Source organism: Etheostoma cragini, chromosome 17 (assembly GCF_013103735.1).
Source record: "Etheostoma cragini isolate CJK2018 chromosome 17, CSU_Ecrag_1.0, whole genome shotgun sequence".
NCBI classification, from domain to species: Eukaryota; Metazoa; Chordata; class Actinopteri; order Perciformes; family Percidae; genus Etheostoma; species Etheostoma cragini.
Genome location: NC_048423.1, coordinates 2,466,970 through 2,477,585, shown reverse-complemented (window position 1 = coordinate 2,477,585; position 10,616 = coordinate 2,466,970). Strand labels below are relative to the sequence as shown.

The 10,616-nt window shown below is 41.2% G+C and overlaps 1 long non-coding RNA gene across 1 annotated transcript; it reads left to right on the top strand.

Annotated features, from left to right (window-relative positions):
* Positions 1-10,179, top strand: LOC117960331. Its single transcript, XR_004660119.1, has 3 exons — positions 1-31; positions 5,986-5,989; positions 9,963-10,179. It is a non-coding gene; the product is annotated as an uncharacterized LOC117960331 (long non-coding RNA).
* The last annotated feature ends 437 nt before the right edge of the window (positions 10,180-10,616 follow it).

Genomic DNA, 10,616 nt, shown 5'->3' with positions numbered 1-10,616 from the left:
TCTATTTAGAAGCAGATTCACCAATTTGTGGGTGATTTTTACACAATAAAGCTCTATATTCCCCCTAAACCTTCCTAAACAACCCAGTGAGCGTCATCCCTTTCATGAGTAATACAGTGTTTGCCATACTAGGAAGCCAGGATGGCTGGAGGGATGAGAGACAGCCCGGAGCGGATGATGTAGGGGAGGAAGCGGTGGGTGTTGCCATGGTGATGGAGCTTGGCCTCCGGCGAATTCCCTCGTAGCGACTTCGCTTGGTCGTTTCGTTCTCTCTGCAGATGAAGAGTTGGATCACCGCCAGATGGTGATCGTCGTGTTGGTGCGGGTCCGTTGGGTTCCGACACTTCGGATGAGTCGGAACGCAGCGATGGAGAGGAGGATTGTTCGGTGTACTAGGACTTTCTCCTGCAAGCTTCTTCAACGCGTCATTTAAAAAAAACTCAGGTGATCATCACCTATGGTCATGAAGGCTGGGTCATGACCGATTAAGAACGAGATCCAGGGTACAAGCGGCCAAAATGGGTTTCCTCAGGAGGGGGGCTGGCGTCTCCCTTAGAGATAGGGTGAGAAGCTCAGTCATCCGAGAGGAGCTCGGAGTAGAGCCGCTGCTCCTTCGCGTCGAAAGGAGCCAGTTGAGGTGGTTCGGGCATCTGGTAAGGATGGGAAGAGGCCTCGGGGAAGACCCAGGACTAGGTGGAGAGATTATATCTCCAACCTGGCCTGGGAACGCCTCGGGATCCCCCAGTCGGAGCTGGTTGATGTGGCTCGGGAAAGGGAAGTTTGGGGTCCCCTGCTGGAGCTGCTGCCCCCGCGACCCGATTCCGGATAAGCGGATGAAGATGGATGGATGGATGGATGGATGGATGGAGGTGATCAGTCTGAGTTTGGCACAGCTTGTGTCGTGGAGACAAAGGACAGAAGAAACTGTCCGATAGAAGAGACAGCAACGGGGCGTCGCAGGCGAAGAAAACAAAGGAGACGAAATGCAAAGAAGAAAGTGAAGAAGCAGAAGTGTGGAGAACAAAAAGAATAGAAGAGAAGAGCCCAAAAGAGTTTTTGGAGTTCAGTTTAAAAGGTCATCCTCCATCCGGAGGAGGGGGGCATTTCTCCTCTCATAACATTTTCTGACCCTAGTTTTTCTCATCTTAACTATAAGCATTCTAATTCGCACATCTCCCATTACTGACAAATAGGCAGTTATCGCAACAAAAAGAATACAAACATTACTAGCACGGCTATTCATTAAAATAAAAAGATTAAAGATAAAGGATTTTGTAATCTCAAACCTTTAAGAAAAGCAAGGCACATTGTCAGGGATGAAGTTACATAACATACATCATGGCATTCTCATGTCTACGTGGACATATGTTGGAGTTTTATTGAACATATTTAATAGTATCTAGGAGATAAAAATAAGCTTATAATCAGGAAATCATTCAGCTAGAAAAGGGGGCCTGATATCTAAGTCCTCCTCTAGAGAGGACAAAGAATGGCGTGATCAGACTTCCTGGGGGACAGATCTTCCCCAGCTAGGACATGGTGTGGATTTTCTGCTTTCTCTCTGTTTTGCTGGATATGGATCTGATGTAGTCGTGGTCAGCGGTACACTATAAGCAGAAAATATTTAGGTAAAACATTTATTAAAAAAAAATTTGATTCTGAGGATAAGAATCGATTTTAAAATTGTCGCAAAAAAAAAAAATTATCATAACTATGATTTTCAATAATTTCCCCCCCACCCCTAATAGACATAATAGGTTTTCCTAAAATGTATATTTTCCACAGAAGACACTGATATAGACTGGTGTAATGGATTTAAATGCGGACTAGAAAAGTCCACAAAGTTGTGAGCCAAACCTTTAATTTCCGTTGTATCAAGTCAAGCTTCAGTGTCTTATTTTCCAGTTTAAATGATCATGTTAAGTCACTGAAGAGAGTCCTCATTCAGGGGGCAGTAAAAAGAAAGAGAAGAAGGGAGGGATGGAGATTGTTTTAAATAATGTGTCCCCAGGTTCAACAGGTACTGCATGAATTAATCAAGCCCAGTCAAGTCGAGATAGGAGACCCAAAAGGAGGGAGAGGGGGGGGAAGGATTAGTCCATTATTGTCTTATAATGATGTGGAAGGATGACATTGTTTCCCGTAACCACAACGACCACCGGTACATTGATTAAAGAAAGGACCATAAGCTGAATTTTAAGACAAAGAGGGACGGGAGGGGATTGAATAAGACTTTAACTCTTTATCTAATGGGGGGAAAGAAAGGGAAATGACAGAAGTAGAAGAGCAAATACAGGAAGGAGGAGTACAAGAGTAATCTCCTTCCATAGCAGACTGATCTCATGAAATGGCGTGTGTATGACACGCCAATTCGTATGCTGTTATTGGCGTGTTATCAAGACGCATACTCACTTTTTAGCGTGTTTATCAACGCCGTTTGGCCTCCATTGATTTACAATCCCTTGGGATGGCGTGTGAATGTACGCCGTAGTGAGAAGGATGAAAAGGCAAAACTCTACGTAGGGAGGTTGGTCGGGGTGGTGAATGGGTGAAACACGGGACTTTCACCCCGGGGAACGTGTCTCGCGTGTCACGTTTCCGTAACTCAACCGTCGCTATCTTCTTTTACTAAAGCCAACCCCGTTTCTTCCTTTCCTAAACCCAACTCGCGTGTCACGTTTCTCAACCGCTGCTTTCTTCTCCCAATAACACGCAACACATGTTTACGTCTGCTGTATAGAGCATAGACATACACAAGGGTAGCTCAAAATGCGTACAGGTAAGACACCACTTGGCTTAAGAAAGTGGTTACGGAGGAGTGACTTTTGTTAACAGCCTTACATTACCAGCGAGGCCAACTGGCCTCGGTAGCCTGCCTGGTTCCTTGGTCCAGTGTGCCAGCAGAGAGAGGCCTCTCCCTGCAGACCTGCACCAGGCAGAGGCTCATGTTGCAGAAAGACACTTGTTTACAATTATTTTGATTCAAGTCGGCACTTGATAATTTAATTAATCAGTGTTTGTATTGTGTTATTACCTCAGCCTAGCAAATGGAAAATAAGCCTCATAAAGGGTTTGGCTCAATTATGTACATTTATTTAATACTTTGGCCCTCTCCACCTGTAGCAAGTAGCCTACATTTTAATTTAATTTATTTATATAATACCATGTATATAATATCATCCCTTAATTATATTACAATATAAATTGCAACAATAAAATTACATATTAATGCAGCTTTGGAAACCGATGTTTTAGCTGGCTTTAGACAGAACACAACTGAATGTGAGAGAGAGAGAGAGAGAGAGAGAGAGCGAGAGAGAGAGCAAGGATAGAGAGATGGTAAACTAAGCTTGTCAAGATCACATCCTGATATTTAATTTAAGAGAGGGGGGGAGGGGGAGAGGAGCCAGGAGAGTTAATTAATGTCCATAGATCATGCTGAGGGAGAACGCTGAGTTTGTTTCTCTTTAGTTGAGATAATAATAGATGGAGGGATAAATACAGACTCGCTTTAGTTGTTTGAGGCTAAATCATGACTTGATTTTTAATTGGAGTTCAGGGAAAGAAAGTGAGGAAAAGGGTGGGCAAGAGGAGATGATGAGGGAAGGAGGGACAGAGATATGGATTAGCAGAAGTAATGATTATGGTTCAAATGAGACCCTTGTGCTACTGATTGTGACTGCAGCCTGAATTTTAATAGACAGCTTAACAGGGAGACAAAGATGGAAGAGTAGGTTGACGGCACCAACATGTGACTTGGAGGTTGAAGAGCAACAGTTTTGTAGCTGAGAGGTGGAGCTGAATTTTAATATTTTTCTAAGTGGTGTTTAACCTGCGAAAAACCTTGATCTTATGAAGACATTAAGTGCTATAAATCAGAAATCTTCAGGGAAATTCTTGAAATAGGTTGATTTGCATTGACAACAGGATGAAATAAGCACTAGAAGATCATATTTTAGGTTAAAATAAATATTTAACAAGACCCTACATTTATGAAGGTAGATAAAAAGAAAGAGATGCAGTGGAGGGAGGACAGAGGGAGGCGGAGAAACATTATCAGCTAAACATTCATCTTAGTAGATAAACAGAACTTTAAATGTCAGCATGGAAAACTCAACAGTTTAATTTCCACCCAATTTTTCTCGGTATTATTCGGAGTCCCAGATATCTGCAAAATCTGCAAAACAGCGTCTCTACTCACGGCTCAGGTTACATCCTAAAAGAGTCTCTTGACATTTTGTGTAACTTAATAACTGCATTCCCAAGTACATCATTTATTTCTTCGAAGAGATAACTCGTGGTGTTTCTGGCCCACGAGAGAGCAGCGTGGAAGATAAGACAGAGGGAAAGGACGTGTGGAAACTGTTATGAGCTTCACTTGGACATTTAATACCGCCGGGTCGCTGTACACAGAGGAGTAGAGGGGAAACAACGCTGTGCTGTGTTTTTAAGGTGTAGTGCAGGGAAATCTGATCCGCCGTGAGCATGGTCTATTTTATTTTGAAAATTAACCGGATGTTTTATTTTGTTTCTGTGCTCGACGTCCTGTCCCGCACTATCTGCCGTGCTGCGGAGCTCTCCGGCGTCCGGCAAAAATAGAAACTCCGCCGTTCCGGAGCAGATCAACAGACGTTACGCATCCGGTGGAAATTGGGGTTAAGAGTAGAAAGAAGAAGGGATCAGTGGACTGAATTCTTCTTTTGAAACAAAAACATTCTTCTAATGGTTAAATGAGTGTGGTTTGGTTGAGCAGTGAACACTGCAGTTTGAATTTGGTACACACCAAATAAGTCAGAAGCGATGGGTCTTGTTTGTCTGTCAGGTGAATTTCTGATGAATTTTGGGTTAAATATGGGTACTTCTCAATGTCTTTATTCATCATGTGCACAATAACTACAGGGAAGCAGTTGTTGGCAATAAATATCTCAGGTCTCAGGCTTCCTCCAACAGTGCTAATAAATTATGTATCAGAAAAATAGGAACTAATTAAGGAAAATGAGAATCTAAACAAAGTAGTGTAAGTTCAAATAAGATATACCAACATAAAATAAACAATAAGATATTTACAGTAAGTATGTAAAAAGGTACATTGCTTTTGATGTTCAAAATTGAACTTTTTAATAACCTTTTAAGTCCGAGCAGAGATAATAAAGTGTGACTAAGTGGGGACTAAGTACTGCCATTGCCACCTAAGTTCTGTAGAAAGCTGTGTTAGCTAAAATCGGGTGACAGATTGTTGAGATATTCTGCTAAATAATGGGCAAACCCACAGAATCAATAACCTAACATTCCTGTCAGAGTTGCAGGATAATGGTTCAGTTGTAAATGATTGCTTTGACCCTAAGTAGACAAGCATGCAACAAGCTTTCCTTAAAGTTGGAGCAAAGAAATCCACCTGCTGCTGTGACTGAACTCTTAAGTCCATTCCAGAAATGGAAGCAATCAAATCACAGGAAGATCTCTCGCTTTACTTTGACCTTGGTCCGGCCTCGTTCTCTGTCCTCTCATCACTCCCTCAAACCTCCATTCATCCCTTACCCATGACCTCGAGTGGTGACATCATTACTGTGGACAAATCCTCAGCCCAAACAACACAAACCGCTCCAGTGAAGCGACATCAACAAAAGAAAGAAAGTTTGTCGTGAGTGAATCCATTAGGAACCAATCGTAAATTCTAAGTGTATGCACACATTTTCACATTGGAGGCCATTGTTGTTTTAAAACTAATGATTCATGAACAACTTAAAGGTCCCATGGCACGAATATTTCACTTTATGATGTTTTTTTACTTTAATATGAGTTCCCCCAGCCTGCCTATGGTCCCCCTACAGCTAGAACTGGTGATAGGTGTAAACCGAGTCCATGATCTGGAATCTTGCTCCTTATGAGGTCATAAGGGGCAAGGTTACCTCCCCTTTCTCTGCTTTGCCCACCCAGAGAATTTTGCCCCCCCATGAGAGAGAGACATCATGGCTTTCAAATGAGCAAAGTGGCAGTTGGTCAAGGCCACACCCCCAGCCTCCAACTTTAACCCCCCCCTCCTCAATAGCTACAGACACAGAAATGACACATCCTATGAAAAGCTCATTGTCTAGTGGCTGTAATTCTGCACCAAGGCTGAATTTTGGGAAAGAGACTTCAGATACAGTATTAAGCGACCACTTAGGCCTTTATGAAAGCATCCAAAGAGCACCATGTCATGGGACCTTTACCTAGAAGAACCTGATAAGCACGTGTTTGTCCAGACTGCCCTCACCCAAATACAGCTTGCACCAATCATCACACAAAATCTACTTTCACACAGTTAGTCACACATGTGTCAAGTATGTGGTTGTTTTCTTGCAATTATATGCAGAATTCACATTTCTTGCAAATAAGCCAAGCTGTGATTTGTTTGAGGATATCCACCAACGGGACTTTTGTTTTAAATATGAGGCATCTTTTTGTGTTTCTGGTTGCTCCGTCTCTTGTCCCTCAAATCCTTCGAAGCTGAGAACAAAATCTTTACCTCTTTAGGGAACCCATGCTGTGACCAAAATGTGTCTGGTTTTAGCGAGGTATTTGAAGAGGAGAAGGGAATAAGAAATGGTTCAACCAATGGCAATTTGTTGGGAGAATACCATTTAAAATCTCTGTTTCTGAACAATAGCCTCCTGCCGGGTTTTTTCCCCTTTAGGAGTATAATTTGTTGCCATGTAAAACTCCAACTGTGACGAAGCTCTACTTTGTAAACTTCAAACTTGTCACATACTAACCCTGGTGTACTTTCTCTTGTGTTCTTTGTCGCTGTGAGAGTGTGTGCTTGTCTTCAAAGATCACTGAGTGTCAGTGTATTCACCGAATCACTGAGACGTCACGCTAGCAACGAAACATACTCCCAGGCGGACATGTGGCCTTTAATTTGAATGGCTGAGATATGTGAAATTGACAAACTTGTTTATTTCCTTTGTCATTTTCAACCCTAAGTGTAACGTTATATTTACGATATATAGTTAAACACCTATGTTTTGTTGCTGCTGTGCTTATTTTCTGTACTGGGTTGCTTTGCTAGCGTCATTGATCAACCAGATCTAGCGTTACAAACAGCAGTCGGCTGCTTTCATTTTCTTTAGTACATTAGTTCTCAAAGAGAGCCCGACCGATGAAGGATTTTTAAGGCTGATACAAATACAAATATTTGGTTTTCTTAAAAATCAGAAACACGTTACAAAACAGATTTCCCTAACATTAGTTACTTGTAATTATTTATGAGTTCTCACCAAAATAATATGATTTTTTTTTTTTGTCAACACAGAAAAGAGGAACATCAAATGTTAAAGGTCTGATGAATATAATGGATAAAAATACAAACTTAAGATATGAAACTAAAAGTCCTTTGAACAAAGACACATTATCAGTGTTGCCAACAGGGACGTTGTAGAGCGTCCTCTGGTGGACAAACTGGGCCAACCAACTAACATCAATGCTCATAACATGGTTGACAGTCTTTTTTTATTTTTTAAATACTCATTTATCAGAAACATTTATTTGTCATTATAAATTATTCTGATGAATGAATATGTGAATGCCGAAACAGATAGATTGGGAAATGCCTAACATGGGCCGATAAAATCGGCCCGCCGATGTATCGGTCTGGCTCTAGGTCTCAAATCTAACGTTGAAAGTGTTGAGATGTGAAAGGATCAAACATGTATTTTAGATGAATGAGATGAGATTATATCCATGCGTGCTCTCCTCCCTGTGTTTGCAGCACTGTTAAAGTGTCTGTACGGGAGACAGGCGTCTTCTACCCAGAAGTCATTATAAACAAACTGGATTCGAAGGTTCAGCCTCGGGGGAGTCTGACAGCAGCTCTGTGCTTGGGCTTCAAACCCTTTTGTATTGCTTGAGTCTGTGAGATCTCGTTAGGCCCAGTGCCCTAGTTGTGGCTTATCCTAAATGATATTGCTTTATTTTATTGTAATAAATTCTTTCACTTTAATTGCAGTTCTGTGCTTAGACTTTGATTTTGGGAACAAGCTTTTAACTTTTGTAATCGAGTGCAACACATTCACTTTAAAATGTGTTGTTGCATTCATTTTGTGCTTCTACAACAGTGACTGGTGAAGAAAAAATAATTAACTGCACTGTTTAATTATTTAAGTATAAAGTTAACAAAGAAAAACAAGTGAGGCATGTTGAGTTTCCCGTACCCGTCTGTGTCAAACCATGGATGTGTTCAGAGAGATAGACGACACCACTCAGCCTTGCTGCCAATTAATGTGCAAATATTTATTTTATGTTTATTTATGTATATGTGTGTTTAAGTTAACAATGTATTTAAGTTGAATTATCTTGAATACACGTTTTCCTTTAGAAGCTGTTTTAATTAACTTCCCCAACCCACACACTCTGTCTGACATTAACATGACTAGAATAAGTGGCCGGGTTGGCTCAGCTGGTAGAGCAGGCGCACAATTACGTAGACATTTGTGCGTCGATGCGGAGGTCTGGGGTTCGGGTCTGACGGATTCCTGCATGTCTTCCCTCTCTCTCTACCCTTTCTCACCTGGCTGTAGTGTCCATTAAAGGCGGAAAACCCCCCAAAAACAACCTTTAAAAAAAAACACACACACACCAGAATAAGGTAGATTGTATTAATCCATATGAACATATAAAAGACTGAGTGTGTACTGGTTGTCTGTTGTCTTCGTCTGAGCAAGCTGACATTTATTTTGTAACAATATACAGAGGAGGAAGACTCTCAGTCACGTACAGATGGCATATTCTGTTTAGGCCATAGTACACATTGTTTACTATAATTCCCCTAACTGTTAAAAAAACCAACAATTGCTTTCCTTTTCATTTATTTCTGTGCACAGATTTTTATATTTCAGTCTGGGTAATTCCAACCAGAAAATGATCTGACATAAAATATTTGCACAGCTGAGATCCACAAGCATCATGCAGCGTTAGTAACATCCACGGATGAGAGCCGACAGGCTGAATCGTCAGATGGCTGGTAAATCATACCAGCACGGACAAAACGATGGAAGGAAAAAGCGCTTAGCAGCATGCTTACTGGAAGACATTTCGCATATGTTCACACAGAAAAACAAAACTGTTGTTGTATTAATGAGAGGTAATGTAACAGATATAAGCTGGTCTTGATGCACATTAGGGGAGCGTGCAAAAAGCTTCGCCAAACAAGATCATCTCAGTTTAATCTCTTATGTTTGTTGAAGGAGTCAACAACAGAGGAAAGGGGAGATGTCTGATCTATTTCAGACAACAAGGAATGTAAAATAGTTTTCATCAAAGCAAAGAAATGCTACACAATGCATGGGTGTAAACCAATCAAGTACATTTACAAGTACTGCACTTTTACTCACACCTTTGGTATTTTTGAGTACATTTTGAAGGCGTGACTTTTTCATGTCTTGTATACGGATGGAGATCGTACATTTTTATTGATTATTGAAAACATTTTCAAGACTGCTAACAATCCAAGTCTTTATCGCTAACAATATTGATTCTTTTTCTGTTATTTGGCGGAAAGACGAGACAACAATTCATTACTCTTAACAGAACTATTATTGCTGGTATCGCAGTCTGTGATTGTTGATTGATTGTCATTGATTGTTTTCTGTCTCTGTTGCTGTTATTGCTCTCTAAACCCAAAGGACAACTTATGGTCAAATCAAACTATTCTGCCCTTGGGTGATTCCTCTTCACTATTTGCAAATTTTGTTTCCTCTGCAAGGATGGACCAGCCTTCCATTGGTTGACAAGACGTAAACAAGCTTTTGGTTGGTCAGAATGGTCTCCAAGAGCAACCTGGAAAATCAAGATGGCGGTTAGCATTAAAGCTAGCGGCGATAACTGACCGAAAATTCATTAGTTATGGACTTGAGTACATTAATCTTGGATGCAGTGGTCGAATTACGGGGGTGGGGGGGATGTTCGCCCTGGCCCTGGATAAGCAGGTGAAATATCTGAAAGAGCAAGACCAAAGGGACTGCAGTATGCTGTCGAAGGATGTATCCACGACATAATATGAAACCGATTAGAGAATAATGTAATCAAAATTGAAGCTGAAGTCCCAACAGAACCAGCAGCCGCCTCATACGCTGACCATTCAAATGGGAAACACACACATTGGCAAACAGCTATGTTCATGCACATCAAGGTGGGTGAAATTTGAAAATAATCTAATATTTATAAAGCCAAACACCTTTCCCAAAGTCTTGTGGAATTAACACAAGACATTAGCAAGCCCCCTCATGTTCCCTCCTTAGAACTAACACTGGGAGAGCCGCGATTGGATAGCAGCACTCACAGGTAGGCCGTTGATTGACAAAAATGCTAAATATATAGTTTTTAAAATATGTCACTGAACCTCTGTCTTTCCTTTAATTAACTTATTTTACGTATATTTGCGGTTTGTCGTATATGACCAGCTCGGGCTCATAGGGTTAACCATTAGATTCAGCGGCCCACAGAGCGTTGCTCTCGGCAGCCAGTCTGACTACGTTGTGTATGATTTGCAGTAGATTGGCTGGTCTGAACCTGTGGTCTTAACGCACAAACTGTGCTCGTAAATCATTTTTCCGTTTTGCCCTGTATCTATTTTTAGA